We start from the raw sequence: 20,707 nt of genomic DNA, 5'->3' as shown, positions 1-20,707 counted from the left end.
AGACATGCACATGGACATGTATACACACGCGCAGGAAAGCAAAGATTCTTCAGACGGAAAACTAATAAAGGACAGCGTGTTTGGTAAACCTCTGTACATTAACATGAATAAATAAATATTCTTACAACCTGATTCCTAGGGAGGCCAAATTAGCAACAACCAGAGAGTGAGAGGCCTTAAAGGGCCAGTACTACAGATGCCACCGTGTCCCAAATGCTTTGTGCCAGCACCACTGCCTCTCTCCAGTGGCTTCATCTGGGAATAGGTGACATTTCATTGTGTTCCACTGATTAAACTCAAGAACGGATGGATGGATGGACAGATGGACAGATGGATGGCAGTGGCGCCCTCTTATTCCACCTTACCTAATGAAGATCCCTCTCTATTACTCCATTATTCTCTGTACTAATTACAGCACATCGAAGGGGTTTGGCAGAATCGGAGTTGACCGTTGCTTCAGAGACAACAGGACAGGAAATGAGGAGGGGCACGGGGGTTCCGACGTAGGAAGGAGTGGGAGGCAAAAAAAGGAACCAGCTGCAGACGGGGCTCTGTTAATGAGGTGAACGGCAAGAATGAAAAGGTGAGAATCAATCAAGGCAGAAAGAGGAAACAGGGGTGGCCGGGTTGGAGATTGTTCGCATAAAAGGGGTTTGGGTGGTGGGGGGGCAGCGGGTAATGCATGGCAAGTAGAGTCCAGAGAAAAAAGAGAGCGTGCAATTAAAGTCGGCTGAATAGAAAAAGGATGATCAGCATACAAGATGGAAACAGAGAGAAAGAGTGAGATTCATCACGGCTGTCGTGCCAGTGTTTCCAGTGGCACCGACATGGACGTCTTTGTTGGGCTTTATAAATCTCAACGTGTATAACAGTCATATTTCTCCAGGCCTTGTAATAGCGCTCAGAAATGGACCACAAGCTGATGGATTTATAGCTAATACCAGAACACAAGCACACAGCTACCAACCCAGCAATGCAAAGACGCTAAGGATGACTTCACTGGATCCCTGAATGCCTACGTTTGCTTGAAAAGTGAAAGGACACTTTTTTTTCCTTGATACTTTTGCAAACATGTCAGATGTCCAGCAGATTTAGACCCCAAACTGTCCAGCTCTAAAGAAATGGTGCTAACCAGCTAACCTAACACGCAAGAACAAAAGGTTGAGAAAAGATCCCCATGCAACACATAATGAGTACAAAATGTGTATGAAAGTAGATAAATAGCATGAACAGGTTTTTACAAACTGCTGTGATAATGTTACTAATGTAGACATTTTTACACCTGTAATCAAGAGGAATGCACAGAGGGTGATGTTAGTGAATGGTTGAAATTATACTGAATTGACTCTCTTTTAATATCCTGAAAATATTGCATTTTACTCTCAACCAGATTTAGACATAAAGGTGAAATCTTTAGAAACTGGTCAATCAGCTTTAGCCCAGAAAACAGTATCCATGTTTGGGGGGGGGGGGGGGGGGGGGGGGGGGGGGGGGGGGTTGTCCTCTTGTTTTGTACAGTGAAAGCTTCAGAAGCCTTCTAAATAGTTGCAGCATGTTTCTTATGTACTGAGGCATTATCTGTTTCCCACTCAGCACGTGCCAAGCAGGACTAGTGTCTTGCTTCCGTTTCAAGAACACAAAAGCCAAGCACAATCTGCAGAAGATGGCACAGTCAAAGTCTCTAAAAGCGCTTCAGTCTCCCCTTAAATTGTCACTCAGGACTGCACTACACAGTGCTACAGTTCATCGCGCAGCATCACAAATGACTCTGCCATCAAAGAAAACAAAGTTTAAAAAAAGAGAAAAGATCTTTTTTCCCAAGTGTTGGATTCCTACTGTTGCCTACAGTTACTTGTAAATAGCTTTTATCATTTCTCCCTCTACCCTGGAGAGAGAAGGAACAACAAGAGGGAAGGCGAGGCTCTGTCATGTAGTCTACACGAGATGGAGAAGAAGTAGTCAGAACAATGGGATGTGGAGGAAAGGGGATGGGTTGTGGGGGGTTGTGGGAGGGGTGTTAGAGGAAAACAAAGTAAAAACTGGAGGAACTCGTATTTGCATAGCTCCTTGAGCCCAGAGAGGAGGCAGTGTGAGGTGAAGCCAAATGGGAGTATTTTTAGAGTTGAACCGATGGAGGAAATGTGACTTATTTATCATTTTTGAGGCACTTTCTTGCCAGGAAACTCTCATCTGAGGTTGAAGCTCTGGCCAGTTGTAGCACTGAAATTGCCCCCCCTCTGAAACAGAGAGTTAGGGATGCTTTACAGGGCTGACAGATACTGGGTAGTTATGGTAAAGAAAAAAAAGACAGGAAGAGGGCCATTGATTTCCCTTTTGCTGAATTAGCAACGATCCTTTTGCCATTTTGCTCCATCTTTTTTCTCTTGCTAATGGCATTTTGAGGTTTTATTTGATAAGAGGTTTTATTCGATAAGATTCCCTTCTCATAAGCCAAGATTGACATTCAGATGCTTTGTTGTGGCTGTGATGCACTTAGTTTTGGCCCTTACAACAAAAACATCCCATAGCACTTTGTATTGTGCTGAATGCGATAGACAACATGAGGGGAGACGTTTCCCTTGTCCTGCTGCTTTTTTTCCCCATCTGTCAATCAACAACAATGATTCAGTCCAAAGGTCTGCCTTTCTTTCTGTGCTCACATTGATCCCTTGAGTTCATCGCCTGTTGTCTCTTAGGATTTGGCACATTATTAGACCTAAACAAATTGATTTTCAGACACTTAAGGGCTGGAAATCTCCACAGATATATTATCACCAGGCACATATTATTATTTTTTTATGACTGTAAATTTAGCATTTGATTATTGCACATTGTTGTTATTATTATTATTATTAAATTATTATTATTAGTAGTAGTATTATTTACTTATTGAAATAGTAAGGATTCTGAAAAGCTAAACATCTGGCCACCAAATGAAAGTCTACAGCCATGAACTTCACTGTTCTTTTAGCTTTGTTTTGGTCTCTCTCAAAAGTCAATTCTACTTGCTTACTGTCGTAGGGTAGGACCCCACAGTATTAGAAGGAGAACCTACAGTAAATGACAAATCACTGGGAAGAAAGCACTTGGTTGGCTGAAAGAGTATGGAATAAGAAGCATAGAGAAGGCAGAAACACCAACAAACAAGCCAAACACAAAGCAAGACAAAACAACACAGACAAAAGTTAAACACATTAGAAGAGAGAGCAGAAAAGCAGCTTCAGTCTGTGGTAGCAAAATTCAGGAATGGATTACGGTGGCCTAATGTAGAGAGGATGTTTGTCTCCCAAACTGATAGTTGAGCCCCCAGAAGAGGCGCCTCACAGCTGAAGGCACAAGAAAGTTGCCGTCCGAGAGCATTTAAGTATAATATGAGGTTTTTGAGATATGATGGGACCTGATCATTCAGAACTTCAGCAGAAGGATTTTAAACTATAAACTGCATTTACGAAGCATTCATTGAAGAGTAGCCCGTAGACTGGGTAAGTCTACGGGCTTTTAGTTGACTCTCGCTGCAGAGTCAACTAAAAATGGATAACACGCTAAAAGGTGGCGATCAAAACCTTTTACTTATGAAAACAGCCTCACTTTCTACCAAATTCTAATTGTTATCCTTGTATATGTCTTGGATTTGGTACTGTGTATGGTTGGTAATTGAGAACATTATGGAACAATTGAAAATCTTCTATCTGTAAAACCAAAACAATGAAATAGTCTAAAAGGTGCCCAGAAAGCCTCCTGAAATGTACAAAGACAATAAGTCTTTGTAAATTTGTCAATACATCCAACAGCCTTCAGAATATGAACATTATTAATCTTCTGTTAATGAAAATATTGGATTGAGAAGCTTTACATTCCAGTTTCATAATTAGGAAATTGCACATCAGTGTGGACGATGATCGCACAAAACCCCGTCTTCAGCTTACAGGCTTCACAATACCAAATGAGTTACTTAATGCTGTCTGACTGAGACCTTCCCCACATTACAGGACCGTGTTACAAGGCTTTGATAGTAACATTGCTGAGATCAAACCCAGAAGCATGGAAAGCTTCAGAGTGGATTAATGCAAGAAGACATTAATTAGGACACTGTGTTCGTGTGTTCTTCCCTGTGTAGTCTCCCTTTTAAGCCTACTCTCTTCTTTTCTCACTCTCTCTCTCGCTTTGTCTCCCTCACCCTCTTTGGCTTCTTCTGACTTTTGATCTTTTACAATCTGACAAGTAAAGGGGCGCTTGACTGTGTATGGTGATGGGTACTGCTGATCCAGTATCATCCATGGGTATTGTGAGGAGTACTGCCAAGAGCTCTACAAGGCTGAGTGGTTAGAGAGACCGCCATGAAAATGAGCGGACAAGACCGGCCTCACATGAGGAAAAACAGCACTGGTTGTTGGCCGAAATGCATTGAGTGACTCATGTCTATGCTTTCTTGACAATCAACCCCTCGTAATGACTTATTTTGAGAAAAATGCATTTGCTTGTTGTCCAAAAAGTCCAGAAAACAGTGTTGGAACAAACCAATGTGGAAGTGCAGCCCCTTGAATGGCCGCTTAAGGCTGGTTCCAATCTCCTGTGACAAAATGCCCAACTTTACAAGAGAAATGAATACTTTGTTAGCCTGTTTCTGTGTCTTTCTGCCATACACTATGCTAACACCAGCATCTCTGATCCAATTAAATGATTTACCGCTTTACCTGAACATGCTCAACTGTCAACTTTGTCTTCAGGCTGGAAATGAATAAGCTATATGATGTGTCTCTGTCTCTTATCCTCAGACACTCCCTATATCCAAGTTGTTGAGCCTAAAAACTAATAACTTGTAGTTCTTGCTAACATTATCTTAACTTTGCACTGCACACTTTTATTAAAATATGGTTGCTTGTGGCTTTAAAAACATATTGTGATGGATATACTCTTAAACACTTAAATGGCGGTGACTCTGTTAGGTGGAAGCAAAAAGAAGGTGAGTACGGCTCAGTGGGTGTGACATCTTTAAGCTAAACAAAGAGACTTTTGCTCAACTACCAACAACTGCTGTTGTCATAATTTCAGCGTGGTTTTGCACAAGTGGTTGACTTTCACGAGTCGCCTTTTTGTTCTCTCTTTATAAAAAAACAAAGTTGTACGTTTGAAGTGACGATTAATTTTGTCCAATTTTTAGCTGAGACTGCACCTGGACCCCATTTATAATTATATCATCATGTATAAACAGTGAATACCATAGAATAATAACTGCTGGATGGTTAAATTTCACTCACCTTTAGTTGGTGATCTGTTAAAAAACTGATGACATACACTCTCAGCACACTGACTTAAGTCACTGCCAGTCTTTGGTATATTTGGGAAAACCCCTTTACCATATGCTGCCACGTATACGTGTTACCATGGTTACCGCATTAACCATACTTCCGGGCTAGACTACATATTTGAATAATGATTTTGTAACAGTTCACCATCAGCAGATTCACATTTGCCAGCATGCTATTGCTGAAAAATCTCACAATCCTGCAGTTTCTCTGCATTACTTTTATACAACAGTCTTATGTGACTCACGAGTTTACTAGCTAGACCAAAACCCTTCCTGACCCTCTCTGACCCTGGCTCTAGTCTCCACCAGTGACTGGCTGGCATCGGTCTAAATGAACTAGTCGACACTGGTAATATTGATTGAACTAAACAACTTAGTTGTGAAAGCACCAGTTGCCTAAATTTAACATGACTTTCACGAGTGTTTTTTTGGGAACAGACTCTTACAAAAAGCCTTGTTCATGGAGAAATCACCAGATTAGCAACTGATTTTTCCAATAACTCGGCCTCAAAAACGTCCTTCACTAACCCTCTGAGTTTCTGTCTCATTTCTGCTGCTTCGGGTGACAGCATGAGCTAAAAGCCTGAGAAGGTTTGCACACTTTTGTTGGAAATCCCCTACTCTTCCCTTTCTTTCCTCTTTTGCCCTTGCCACCCTGAATCTTCAACTGTGGGAAAACAGAGAGGATGGAAAAGAAGAAAGAAAAAAGACAACGGACACTCAGGCAGGATGTTAACGCTGTGACCTTTTGTAATGACACGGTCCTTTCAAGAGAACGACCTACACTAAGTGCGTTTACATGCACTAAGTAACCAGGTTATTCAGAGAATCAGGTTAAAAGCGTTTACATCCCCTGTAGTATCATGGTTATGGTAGATATGTGTTCATTCGGTGCCTTAGAAACCAGATTGTGTGTTCAGCGAAAGTGTACAGTAACAGTAAATTTTGCTTCCCGTTTTTGTCTTTTTATCATGTTCCAGAGCCCACGTAAAGCACAGCAAGAGACAGACAGACAGGCAGAAAGCTAGAACTAGGCTCTGCTGCAATGTTCAGCTTTCAAAATACTTCCTTAGATGTATATAGAGCACTATACAAGGTGGACTTGCATGCATCACTTATTTTAAGCTGTGTTTCCTTTTCCATAGTGTGTATATAAAAGCCGCACATAGCCACCATAGTGGCACAGATTCCTTGTTGACTCTACATACTAAAGCCTCGTTTCATTTCTGCCGTGCTGGCTTGTTTTTATTATATTGACCAGAAAGGGTAGCGCTAACGCTAGCAACTAGATCGATGAACTACATGTATACATTTCGACACTCACTGACACTGAAGCACTTTGGATGGGCGGCACCACACATTAAGGCATAAAACGTAACCAATTATTTTACTTAAATATGAACCAGAAGATACAAAAACGGTTGAGAGGTCAGGTTTAGCGATCTGAATTGGTGGATGATGAGGCCTAGCAGACAGCACTGAGCCACAGTCAACACACACAGTCTCAGCACACATCTCAGTCACCACAATCATGGCCCCTCCTACTTAAAAGCCGTTACAAAATCCAAATGGGTGAATTTATTATTATTTTTAAACATAAAAATATTAACCAATTATGAGGCAGAGGAGAAAATTCACATGGAATCCAAAGACGCGTTTCTGTAACAGGCTGTAAACGTGCTGTTCATGCTGTAAAGTTGGGTATTTTAAAATGGTGGGATTGACTCGCTTTTGGAGCAAGCCTCAAGTGGCTGATCAAGGAACTGCAGTTTTTGGGATTTTAGTATGACCACAAAAGTTGATACTTGCTCTTTCACTGTTTGCAAAGTCACAATGTCGTTATTGGTATATTATGAAAGGTCTTATCATCATCCATCTTTAAAAGTGTTTTGGGAATCATGCATGAAAACAAGCAGAGAAAAACACAATCTGGCTCGCAAGCAAGCATCTCAGTGTCTTTCAGCCTATGTTAGTAAAAGCAGAACTGGATCATAGCAAGCATAAAAATGAACAGTGAAAAGTTGGATCATAATGCACGAGTTGATATTTTTGCTGATCGTTGATATTTATGTTCACCATGATACTGGGTATCTGACTTTGAGATAAATGAGTATGTTTTAGTACTGATTATGTTCATTCTTTGGTCAGTAATTCTTTTACTGTAGTTCTCTTAAAGCACCAACAGTAGTAACATCTTGCCTAGCATCTGAGGGAAATTCCTTTTTTTTACTGCATTATGTAGCTACATTTCAACTATGAATGCTGTAGTTACATTTGAATGAGTTTAGATAACATTAAACTGGCACCCTATGGCGGACCTGCAATCTACAATATATATTGCATTCAGAGGAAAGTTCTGTTATATCCCCAGAAACATCTGGGTTATTTTCCCATAAATTCTAAATTATTCTGGGTAAAACTGCACAGCTTGACAGAGAAGGTGAGTTATATTATTTTAAGATAAGATAAGATAAGATAAGATAAGATAAGATAAGATAAGATAACCTTTATTAGTCCCACACGTGGGAAATTTGTTTTGTCACAGCAGGAAGTGGACAGTGCAAAAGTTATGACGCAAAAATTAGAATACAATAAGAATAAATACAGTACACAGCTGTACAGAATAGAATAAAATAATATACTATATACTATTTACATTATTAAAAACAGTTTTAGGGAACACTGGTGACTACTACGGATGTAGATAATCACAAGTTACCATCATGAAGGTGCATTACATTTATGTGCAGCTGCATTTCTAATTAGTAACTGGTAAAAACAGTGATGGAAATCGTCAGTACTGAACTAAGGAGATGCTGCAGTGTGTTACAATAGCTGCAGAAGATAGAACAAACTGGTTTCAAAAATTAAACTGATTAAAGTGATGAGTAACATTCAGAGAACACTGAATCTTACAAAAAAGCTTCAAATTGGAAATGTTTCCAAATCAAACCTTTACTTACTCTCAAAAAGATGGCCATGGTTACTAAAAGAGACATTTTACTTCTTCCAACTCATTGAATTTATATTTCCTGTGAATGCCCAAGGACGATACATAATGGCAAGTGCGCGGCACAAAGTAAAAATGGAAGATAGAGGGTAACGGGTTTAGGCAGAGAAAATCATCAAATAAGCAACGCGGTCTAAGAATCTCAGCCGTTTCAAGGCCCATAGCATCTATGTGGTTTACTACAGCCTTGGCCAACCTCTCCTTATGGTCTCAAGGCCCGGTTACAGCCCATCCACACACACACACACATATCCCCACAAACACATTCATCGAGGGAGCTATTGCCATGGGAACCAACCCCTCTATGACTATTCCCTTCTCAGGAGAAGAATAGGCACCAATCTGTCCCAACCTCTCGCTTTTTTTATTGTCAGATTCTCTCTTTCTTCTCTTGTTGTGGCTGCTATAAGCTCTCAGCCCACCTCATCACCTGGACTGATTCCCTGTTTCCTGGTCTCCTCTTTCCACCTGTTTCCCTCCTCTCCTCCCACATGTTTTTGACAGTCATGAGTTTGATTTGTCATGCATAATCTATCCACAGTGGGATTTGTACATTTCTCACAAGTGAAAAGCAAAACATTATTTCAAGTCAACCTGCACAAAAACCTGTCTTGGTTGTTTTTGCGCTGTAGCCAAAGAAACATGGTGAAAGAAAGCTTGTCATTTCAAGAAAAACGAGAGAAGAATATCCTGTTAAACAGAGAAAACTTGCTGGTTGCCCCCTAAAACACGGAGGGGTTTGAAGAGATTTCCTGTGAGTGACTCATTGCTTTCTGTGAACTTGCTCCAGGCAGGTCATTTTTTATTAAAGCCAGCCGGAGCTAAGTTCTGAGATTTTCAGACACCCTATCGACATGTCCGTGTTGGACATTAACCAATCAATACTGCTGCAATTTTCTTGACCACCCATTACAACAGAAGTCAATTTGCCTTATAGAAATATCAAGAGGGGTGTTGTTTTCTTTTTCTGTGCTTTGAGGGTAAGCTACACAACTGGCTGAACACTGGCTCTCTGGTGTTTGCCGTCTTGCCTGGAGGATTTATCCTAATATGCTGTCTCAGGTCTAGAAAAAAGCCAGAGGCTTGAATAACTTTGTATCTTCAAAAGCACGATCACTGTCATATTGCAGCCGAGTGAGGGAAAATAATCTTTGCCCAAAATCTTGTAACCGAGCATTTCAGACAGAAAGGATATGAGCTCCAACAAAGGCTGTCAGGAGCAGTCAGGATGGCCAGCCTAGTCTCATTCCTGGTGCACCAGTTAGCCTTGCTCATTTACAGAAAAAAGGAGTTCGCTGGTGTCAGAGCTTAATGCACCTGGTTAAGGCTTGAGTGAGGCAGTTCTGTCACTCTCAACTCATCATTTCAGTGCATTTTTCAGTGCACAGGTGTGCTTTCCTAAATCTAACCAAACAATTTAGTTCCAAATCCTAACTTAGCCTGGCGTAAAATTAAAAACAAAAAACAGCATAAAGAAAAGCAGTACAAAACACTGAAATCCCTCACTGACAAACCTACCACCACCATGCCTCTTCATCTCTTAGTGGCCAATATTATCGCTGCTGATGCATCAGGGCAATGAGGCCTAAGAACACCATTTGCATAATGCAGAGATGCGGGTAGTTTCTGTTTAAACAGTATTATATTACAGCTGGGGATGAGAATACACTGCGATGACTTCCTGACCCTGTGAATACCCTAATAGAGAGTCGGTGACATTGTACCTCCAAAACAGTTTTGTCTGATAATCGCCTGCCTTCCAAGCACAAAGGGGGTGTTTCAGAAGTCGAGCATTTAGTCTGGATAGCGATTGTTTTTTTATTTTTTATTTCAAAAACTGATCGGATTGTACCATCCCTCTGTCTGACTTCCTGCCCTCGTCATAAGCTCTATGCAGCATGACGAAGCTTCCATCAAAAATAACCTTGGTGCTTAGTATAAGTGATGCAGAGCAAAGAAGCGCTTGTGGGATGTTTCTGAAATGTGCTGCGGTGCATCTAGTGGAATCACAAGGATTGGCTCAGTGGACGCAATTAGTTCCGGCGGTCGTGTCGTAGCCAAAACAGGACGCAGACACCTGCAGTGTGATTCAATCATGAGGACTTCAAAACCTCCTGCCTTATCTAGCAGCACATGATGTTTACTGTTTAATCATTCAATTAAAATTATGCCAATTATGAATTCTTGTTTAACAAATGACATCAGTTTGAGTCCTAAATACGCATTGTCATGGAAATTTCTGCAATTATACATTAAATATCCCCTAGTATCCATTTTCTCCTTCTGAATGCATATAATATTGATATTAGGGTTGTTAGTCACCCTCAAGCATAGCGAATATTTACTGTTTTTCACAATCCAAATCCAATTGTACATATAGATAGATAGATAGATAGATAGATAGATAGATAGATAGATAGATAGATAGATAGATAGATAGATAGATAGATAGATAGATAGATAGATAGATAGATAGATAGATAGATAGATAGATAGATGGTTTATTCTGTCATACATACTCAGTGCAGAGGAGTGTGCACATTATGGTTTGTACCAACCAACGTTTGCCAATTACCTTAATCAAATTTCACACCCCACAGGGGGATAGACTGTGCCCGGATCAGATAGCAAACATAAGTTGATTAAAACATGTTTGCTAAAAGACTGGAGTGAAAGAAAATCAACACAGCTTTAGGAAATACACAAACTGCTGGCTGAGAGAGAGGATGAAAAAACATCTGAAAAAATATATAACTGCTACTGTGTGCTGTAGAAAACAGGTTTAAATGGTTCAGTGATGAACATTCAAGAATACAATATCAGACTGATTTGTTCACCTGATTTTACCAAAAATAGTACAAAAACAACATGTCAAATGTTTGCTGAAGATATTTTTGAAGCTGCTACAGAGCCGTGCTTACAACTGCAACTCATTTCTTTAAACAATACTTCGTAAGCATTTGATGAATGGCAATACCAATTGTGCTAGTTTTGATGTAGTCTACTGTTGCAATGCTGCTGGAACACAAGAAGAATACATTGGATTATATAATCTGTTGCTCCAAAACCTGTATATATCGATTAGCATTAACGCTGCACTAAGCATTTGTCATGGTCCTGGGTCGTTGACCCAGCGTTTTGTTTTGTGATTATTTCCCTCTGTCTAGTTATTCTGTGTCCTCCCCCCTTGTGTCCGGTTCGGGTTCTAGATTTCCTGTTTTGTTCTGAAAGTCTGTGTCTGTTGTCATTGTGTTCAGCTTGTGTCCTCCAGTCATCATGTGTATTCAGATCAGCTGTTCTTCCCTCCTGTGTGCGATTACCTGATTACCTTGTGTGTGTATATTTAGTGGGTGTCGGTCTGTGTTTGTTGTCGGCTCGTCTGCGTTCATCCATGTATCACTGCGTTAATCTACATTCATCTGCGTTAATCTACATTCATCTGCGTTCTATGGTGTTCCTGTCTCTGCGTCTCTCTGCCCCGCACCCCTTTGTATGGTCCCAGGTTTGTCACTTAGTTTCTCCCAGTTTAGGTTTCCGTTTGTAATTACTCGTGCTTCATTGCCTGTTTTTGCCACTACCACCCTGTAAATAAAACGTCACTCGTATCATCAGTTTGCTGCATTTTGGGTCCTCCTTTTCCTCCACACCACACGGCTCCCTCCGCCAGCCGTGACAGTACGAGCCGACCAAACATGGACCCAGCAGCATCCGCACCGTCCCAGGAGTTTCGGGAGGAAGTGATCGACAGCGTCTCCAGGTTGGTCAACCTGTGGCTGGAGCATGAGGAGGAAGAGCTTCACCACGCTGTAGAAGCTAGGCTACAGCAGCTGATGTCTGCTCACTGCTGGCTACTCGACTCTCTTCACCCGCTCGCACAGGACTTCATCCTTAACGAACTTCACCTCCACCCTCCAGCCGCTACCGCTTCCCAACCCAGCCCGGCGGTGAAGATTTTGCCCGGCCCGCCGGAGGTTTTGCCCGGCCCGCCGGAGGTTTTGCCCGGCCCGCCGGAGGTTTTGCCCGGGAGGAAGCAACGATCGCGCCGTCGGCGCGTCGCCCCACAGCCGGAGGTTGGGACTTCGGAACTGCCGGCTGTGGTGAGTGGAAAAGACACTCCGTCTGTTTCGCCAGCTCGCATGACTGTTTATTCCGGGGCTGTGTTTGTTGAGCCAGCTGCCCAGCCGGTAGCTCGGTTAGCTGCCCTGCAGCCGCTACCTCAGTTAGCCACTCAATCTCCACCTCCATTACAGTCACAGCCAGACCTATTAGACACCTTGTTACAATCCGTGGCTCAGTCAATAGCTCAGTTGGCAAGAGACTCATCAGCGTTATTACCAGCTCAGCCACCTATTCAGCCACCATCTTCACCAGCTCCGCCTGTACTACAAGTCCAGTCCGTCCAACCGGAAAAGCGCTGTTTTACACCTGTTCATGTCAAGCAGAGAGACACACCACATAACGCAGTTGTCAGTCCGCAACAGCTGGCCAGCCCAGAGACTGTGACGCACTCCAGGGCCTCCCCAGAGGCTGGGTCCCAGCCCCCGGCCGACTCTGGACCCCTGGAGATTAAGAAGCCAGCTGAGGACTGCATCCGGCTGTCGCTGCCTGAGCTGGGTCAATGCTCTGTGCAGCTGCAGTCTGCCTTGTGTTTGCCAGAGGCCCGTGCGCCTGCTGGATCTGACCCGTACCTGCCAGAGGCCCGTGCGCCTGCTGGTTCTGTTCTGTGCCTGCCAGAGGCCCGTGCGCCTGCTGGATCTGACCCGTACCTGCCAGAGGCCCGTGCGCCTGCTGGTTCTGTTCTGTGCCTGCCAGAGGCCCGTGCGCCTGCTGGTTCTGTTCTGTGCCTGCCAGAGGCCCGTGCGCCTGCTGGTTCTGACCTGTGTGTTCCAGGGGCCCCGGTGCCCACTGGTCCAGAGACAGTTTTCGCTGGGGGGCCCGAGGAGCCCGTCCAGCCTCCTGCTTCGCCTGCTGGGGGGCCCGAGGAGCCCGTCCAGCCTCCTGCTTCGCCTGCTGGGGGGCCCGAGGAGCCCGTCCAGCCTCAAGACTCGCCTGCTGGAGGTTCAGGAGAACCTAGCCAGCCTCCTGTCTCGTCAGCTGGGGGGCCCGAGGAGCCCGTCCAGCCCCAAGACCCATCATCGCCACCAGCTGCAGCCTCTGTGTCTCCATCCTCGCCAGCTGCGGCCTCTGTGTCTTCACCCACGCCGTCGCCTGGTCCGGCTACTGCTTCACCCACGCCGTCGCCTGGTCCGGCTACTGCTTCACCCACGCCTGGTCCGGCTCCGGCCTTCGTGTCTTCAGCCTCGCCTGGTCCGGCTCCAGCATCCTCGTCAGCATCGCCTGGTCCGGCTCCAGCATCCTCATCAGCGGTCTCGTCTGGTCCAGCCGCTGCTTCGGTCTCGTCTGGTCCAGCCGCTGCTTCGGTCTCGCCACCTTCGGGTCCCAAACTGCCGCCTCGACATCGGCGGTCATCTGCCAGGCCGCTGGTGGAGCGTCATCGTCAACATGGACGACCTCCTAGACGCCGCCGCTGCCTTCCGCGCGGTCGGCCTCCAGACTTGTGTCATCGCCGCCGTTGCCGCCGTCCGCACGGTCGGCCGCCTGACTTGTGTCATCGCCGCCGCTGCCGTCCGCACGGTCGGCCCCCTGAGCGGTTTCCCTGTTGCCGCCGCTGCCGTGTGCACGGTCGGCCCCCTGAACTGCCTCCACTCCGCCACCGCTGCCTTCCGCTCGGTCGGCTTATGGATCTGCGTCGCCAACGTGGCCGGCCTCAGAAGATGAACTGTCCGGGACTTCTGAGTTGTCAGCCTCCGGGCCGGCCTCCTGAACTGTGTTTTGTTCTCGTACTCCAGCATGTGTTTTTGTTTTGGACAATTCCCTCGGTTCGCTGGAGCTTGTTTTGTTCGGTGTTGGTCCCTCCGTCCTGGGCCCCCGCCGCCCGCCCTGGGTTGGTCGTCTGTTTTTGTTTTGGGCTGTCTGGAGCCAGCCCTTGGAGGGGGGGTACTGTCATGGTCCTGGGTCGTTGACCCAGCGTTTTGTTTTGTGATTATTTCCCTCTGTCTAGTTATTCTGTGTCCTCCCCCCTTGTGTCCGGTTCGGGTTCTAGATTTCCTGTTTTGTTCTGAAAGTCTGTGTCTGTTGTCATTGTGTTCAGCTTGTGTCCTCCAGTCATCATGTGTATTCAGATCAGCTGTTCTTCCCTCCTGTGTGCGATTACCTGATTACCTTGTGTGTGTATATTTAGTGGGTGTCGGTCTGTGTTTGTTGTCGGCTCGTCTGCGTTCATCCATGTATCACTGCGTTAATCTACATTCATCTGCGTTAATCTACATTCATCTGCGTTCTATGGTGTTCCTGTCTCTGCGTCTCTCTGCCCCGCACCCCTTTGTATGGTCCCAGGTTTGTCACTTAGTTTCTCCCAGTTTAGGTTTCCGTTTGTAATTACTCGTGCTTCATTGCCTGTTTTTGCCACTACCACCCTGTAAATAAAACGTCACTCGTATCATCAGTTTGCTGCATTTTGGGTCCTCCTTTTCCTCCACACCACACGGCTCCCTCCGCCAGCCGTGACAGCATTAATCAAAAAACCTGATACTGAGGTTATAAATACTTGAGCACCAGTATCCCCAGTAATACTAAAACTACTTTCGGATTAGTTACTCATTTGCAGCTACTGTTCATGTGTTCAGCTGCTAGTGAGGGGAGGTACAGGCAGCCTTATATCCCCTCCCCTCACTAGCAGCTAAACACGTAAACAGTAGTTGACATTCAAAACAACCAATGGACATTTTATGAGGAATTTTGTGAGCTCAGTAAAGCTTGTGTATCAGCAACACTTTTGAACAGTTGTCTGTTAAATTATTAACCTTTCCAGCAAACATTATCATTAGCCTTTTAGCTTTAACAATCAATTGATTGTTAATAGCTGAAGCAAAGTGAGCTGTGCCCCAGAAAAGACTGCAGTCTTATTTATATATTTTTTCCTTGCATGGTGGATTTTTAACTGCAGTGTTTATTGACACTGGTTTCGGATGTGTTCCTAATCCAGTGTAGTCATTTCCACTATAGTAGTGCCTGCATTTAAAAGAAAATAGAGATATCTGCAATTCAGTATTGGTTTTAAGCATATAGATACTACAATCAATTCTCTGAACTGTGTAAGTTACTTTATGTAATGCAGATGATGATATTCCCAAATTCTTTGCAGTTTTATGTTGAGCAAAAACCTTCCTAAGCAATCATCCACAGAGTGGTGAAGTTTGAGTTTGAGTTTCATGTACAAAAGGTTTGCAATTTCTTCAGGTAATAATAATAAATCATTACTAAAGTCATAAATCTGTCGTTATAAATGTTAGCAAGTCATCAATAAAGGTTAATGAATCTGCCATTTAAAAAAAAATCATTTCAGTAGTATAAATGTTGTCAAAGTCATTAATAAAGAGTCATTAGACACACTCTAATAAGCTGTCACCAAAGGTTAGCAAGTTATTTGCATTTCTAAATGTTAATAAATCATTTATAAAGGCTTTTTAAAAACAATAATCAATCATAGCTGCAGGTGTAAATGTTGAAGGAAGAGGTTTTATATGTATATATTTGCACATTGTTAACAAACTTGACCTGCTGAAGCCTGATATTAAATTCAAATGAACTTTAGAAAGCATTTTTAACACAGAGTGGGGACATACGAGCAGGAGGAATGATTACATGTGCGCATGTGTGAATTGTACTAAGAAAGAAAACAAAGGCACCGTAAATGTCATGCAAGAGGGTGAACACCAGCCAGAGGGATTTTTCATAGCCTGGCAAACCATACATTGTTTTATTACTGGCAACTAATCAATAAAGCTGGCTACTGTGGCAAAACTTCAGAAATCTTTGTGGGGGGTTTTCTAATGGTGTGAGTAATACAAATTAATATCTAATGTACAAAGACTAGATGTAGATATTTGTACAAATTAAACCAGAATTATCTGCATATACAGTTACTATCACTAGTGGTACAGAGAGAATGTTTCTTGTAATTTCAGTGAATTAACCATTTGGACATGTGGTTACTTCACCTTTTGCCCTAAGAAATTGTGCTATTTTCAATGTCATATTACAGCAGGGTGAATTCCAAACCACAAACGCTTCCACATTTCCAAAAACCAGTCCGCAGAATGGTCAATGTGAGCGAAAGCCACATGGGGTTTCTCTGGCGAACTTTTTTTCCTTTGTGTGTGTGTTTGTGTTAACAGTGTTCGCTGCACGTGTGTTCATATTCTCAAGTCATATGTATGTATGAATGCTCACATGTGCAGCACAGCATGTGTTCAATGCATGTTAATACATGTACACTTTGATGTGCACAGTGTGATGACAGACCACATGGCTGTTGCGTGGTTATAGTTTCCTTCTGTTTACATACTTTGTGATCTTTCTCAATAAATTATCATGGCTTAGACTTAAATGTCTTTAAGTCAGTGTTACAGTTTTTTACAGACGCTAGGACACATTTCCCAATACTTAGGTCACTTTTGCAAAACACTTCACACAATCCTCCTAACTGACCGTCAGCTTGGCAAAGCAGTTCATTTCACATTCAAAATGCACTACAACTACCAAAACACTTCATTCAGGTCTCAAATAAACTCATTCTTCCAGAACACTAGCAAAGGTTGACAGCCGACAAACACACTTTGTCACCCACAAAACAATGACCTAAAAAACACTACACAGTGTTTTCTTGTGTAAAACAAGGACACATCTCTGTTTATAATTTCAATATATGTTACTGGAATGAATCAGACATCATGCAGAATTCGTTAATATTTGTTTATGTATTTTTATTTTTTTGCACTAAGTAATCCCAAAATACAAGAATTTGTATACACACCATCCACTGATACACATACAATAGTAATGCTAATCTACTCGGTCTCCTCCATTTGGCCACAGGTTCTCATCCACATCACATCTTATGTCAGCTAGGGCAATACACCTAGGAAATAATCTTCTGGCATGCCAGAATTGAAGGAGTTGAAAAATTGAAGGAGTAACACCTGTGTAGATGTTCATCTCCAATGAGAATAAGCTGTGGCTGGTTAAACTGCATTTTTAGATTTAAAATATGTTTCAATAAAATATTGCTGTTGGATTTTGCTGTCTTTTCAAGTTTTGCATTGTGTTATTGTTTTGGCCATAAGTTTAACAGTTTTGAAAACAGTATGTAAGCACATGCAAAATGTCCTGTACGTACAAAGATTTTTGGCAGTTGTTGTGTCTGAGTGAGAAGATAATTCATGAAATTTGAGAGATGTAGTCATTGAATGCATTTTGTGCCAAAACAATGATAACTGGTCCTCAGTTTAGCCCACATAGACTTCTGTTGTGCTCACTGTGTGAGGAGTTTTGCAAACGTGACCTAAGTATTGAGAAATGTGTCCTAGCGTCTGTAAAAAACTGTAATGTGTGTATGTCTTTTGTGTGTAGGTGCACACGTTTCTTTAAAATTTTACTGTAAAAGCATCAGAGGGGAATATTTTGGCAGGCCCTCAAATACTTAAAGGGCTGTTTGAGGGTAGAATTAGGTTTAAGCTAGCAGCAATGAGGGTCATCACAACAATAAAAATGCTGTTTGTGTGTGTGTGTGTGTGTGTGTGTGTGTGTGTGTGTGTGTGTGTGTGTGTGTGTGTGTGTGAGACAGACAGCCTGAGACGGAGAGAACTCCTGACCCACCATCGCTGTAGCGTTAACACACCCCGACGTTCCGCAACTCACCAGCTGGAACTAATTAACAGCAGTTCACTCACTTTCTGTCTCTCTCTCTCTCTCTCTCTCTCTCTCTCTCTCTCTCTCACACACACACACACACACACACACACACACACACACACACACACACACACACAGCGATTTTTCCTCACCCCCCCAGCTTTTCCTGTCTCTCATGCCCTCATCTTCCTTCACCCTGCCACCCTTCCCTCAACCCCCACCCTTCCTTTACCTCCTGCCATCCCTCAGCTTGTTTTTTCCCTTTAAACCGCCTCCTCTCATACATGCACACATGCATGTAGTGGATCACATAGTCTGGGCATGTAAACATCCACATGTGCTGACAGACATGGATTTACCAGCACGCATGCTGCACAACACAACACATGGGGAAACCCACTCCCTTGACACAGTGCAGTACAGTAGCACACAAATCACGCACTTGCTTGAATTTCTCCTCACTATTATAGAAGGCACTGTCAGGGTTTGGTCTGTGATTGGATCCTGGTTGAGATAGTTGGCATTCCCAGCACAACTCTGTACCATCCATCATACATGCAGTGCAACTTAAAAACAGCATGACCTATTGATGTGAATGTTTAAATAAAGGGTTTATTAATAGAGTAATAAACAGGTGTGGGGATGCAATGTAACACATTCACATTACTTTTGTTGGCAAACTCATAATTCCTAAAATCAGTGACAATCAGTCGTGTCACTTGCATTATAGAAGTTTTTTAAGTATCTAAAAAGAAAAAGATGAAGCATGCTTTTCATCTACATTTGCACAACAGTTACTTGACCTCAGTTACTCTCAGGGATATGAGACAATAATTTCGGGGAAGTCATACGACTTCTGAGGGGGAGATGTACATTTCTTACTAACCATGAGTGTAACCGTCAGGTCGGTGCAAACCACATCTATGCATGACAGAAGGAGCTATGTACTTCTGTGAACAAAACATCAAATGTTTACAAGCAGCTGCAACAGGTAACGTGTTAACATGAAGCTAGAACACTGGATCAGCAGCGATTTTCAAGCTGATCATGTGCCGAACCCAACCAAGGAGCCAAAACTTGATTTTCAACAAGTAAAAAAAAGCAGCGGTGAAGAGGTTTGTACCAGTGTACAAAGAAGAGGAAATGCTGCCTCTGCAGTAGAATCACTGTTAAAATTACATGTTTCTGCGCTCTATTGGCTGATAACTTAGTAACCTTGTTAACAGCTTTGTGATATTACTTAAAGATTTAAAGACAAGTACTCTTATTGTGATAGGGAGTTGTGCTGATATCTGTCATGTACAGTTTAACATCATATTGTTAACTGCCAGATAAAGAAAAAGTAAAGCATGGTTTGCAAGACACGGTACTTTTTACAGAGTAGATCCATAATGGATTACTTTTTAAAAGCATTAGGTGATGTGTAGTACAATACTTTTACCCGGCACTGATAGTGAATGAATACATTCAAATGAGTGCACGTGTGTTTGGCAGCAGTAAATTTATAGCTTGTTGCTTAATACACTGCTCAAAAGTCAGACTTGTGGCGTGCGGCAAGATCTAATGAATGAAATCTCAGCAGTAAACAACTGCTACCATGCAGTCCAAGTTTACAGTGGCTGCTGTCCAGAGACACGGGCGTGCGTACAGTAACACATCTGCTTGAAAGTTCAAATTCATTCACATGCTCAGGAGCATGGAAACACAAAACAAACTTACCTCTTTCACAATTTGCTTGAAAAGTTCACTGCTTGGACACAAACGCAGCAACTGGACCAGTGCTTCCTGCAGAGAATCGCATTCTACTTCGAGGGGGGGAGAAAAGCTCAAACGCAGGATGGGTTCAGGTCCTGTCCGACAAGCTGTCAAAGGCTGCCGCGGAGCTGGTTGGTTTAAAGGAACCACAATCCTCCGGGCAGGCAGGCAGGCAGGCAGCAGAGAAACAAGAGCGTTGATTCTGTGGGCTCAGCAGCAGCAGCTCCAGCGGTTTGCTTCGTCTTCCTCTTCACCACCTATTAGAGCTCAAACACACTTGCACGCTCACTGTGCTTAGGTCATGCTCAAAGTATGACTGTTGTATACCAATGTTTTGCAAGCACAGGGAAACCACATCCTGTCACATATTTACCTCCCTCTCCTGTCTCTCCTTTCCTTTTCAACCTATCTTTCTATATAGTGCTCTCTCTCTTTTCCTGGGTCTTTCTCTCGCTCCCCTGTGATTGTCTGAAGCAACTGAGCGCTCTGACCCAGCGTCTGTTCAGAGCAGCCTCTCTGCCTCAATGTCTGTCTCTCCGGCAGCCGCACCAGTTCCACACGACTGACTGAAGAATCCATCTGAGGAGAGGACGGGGGAGAAGAGATGGGAGGGAGAGGAAAGGGAAAGAGGGAGGGGGAATGACAGAGGGGAAGCGGGGAGGGGGGTCTTCATTGGGAAATACCAGAGTTAGAGAGAGGGGGGAGGAGTAGGGGGAGGGGGAGGAGGAAGGGTGGTGGGTGTTGTTTAGAAAGTAAAAGACTTAAGAGACGAGGGCAGACAGAAAAAGTGATCAATATTTCGTTGGGAGAGGGAAGTAGAAGGAAACCAGTCGAATGCTGTGCCACATAGTCGATATATTCAAACCTGCATGCTGTGGGAA

At 43.4% G+C, this 20,707-nt stretch overlaps 1 protein-coding gene across 1 annotated transcript in view; it reads right to left on the bottom strand.

Moving 5' to 3' along the window:
- rftn1b (raftlin, lipid raft linker 1b) overlaps positions 1-20,399 on the bottom strand; it is a 134,098-nt gene extending 113,699 nt beyond the window's left edge. The window contains exon 1 of the mRNA XM_086312340.1: positions 19,791-20,399. The gene's annotated coding sequence lies outside the window, so the exon portion shown is untranslated. The remainder of the gene's footprint in view (positions 1-19,790) is intronic.
- Between the last annotated feature and the right edge of the window lie 308 nt (positions 20,400-20,707).

The sequence above is a fragment of the Aulonocara sp. 'chitande type north' Nkhata Bay genome, linkage group LG11 (genome assembly GCF_057382095.1).
Source record: "Aulonocara sp. 'chitande type north' Nkhata Bay isolate Kocher_YH1m ecotype deep benthic linkage group LG11, A_spYH_male_GT1.1, whole genome shotgun sequence".
Lineage (NCBI taxonomy): Eukaryota > Metazoa > Chordata > Actinopteri > Cichliformes > Cichlidae > Aulonocara > Aulonocara sp. 'chitande type north' Nkhata Bay.
This window is presented reverse-complemented; position numbering and strand designations above follow the sequence as displayed.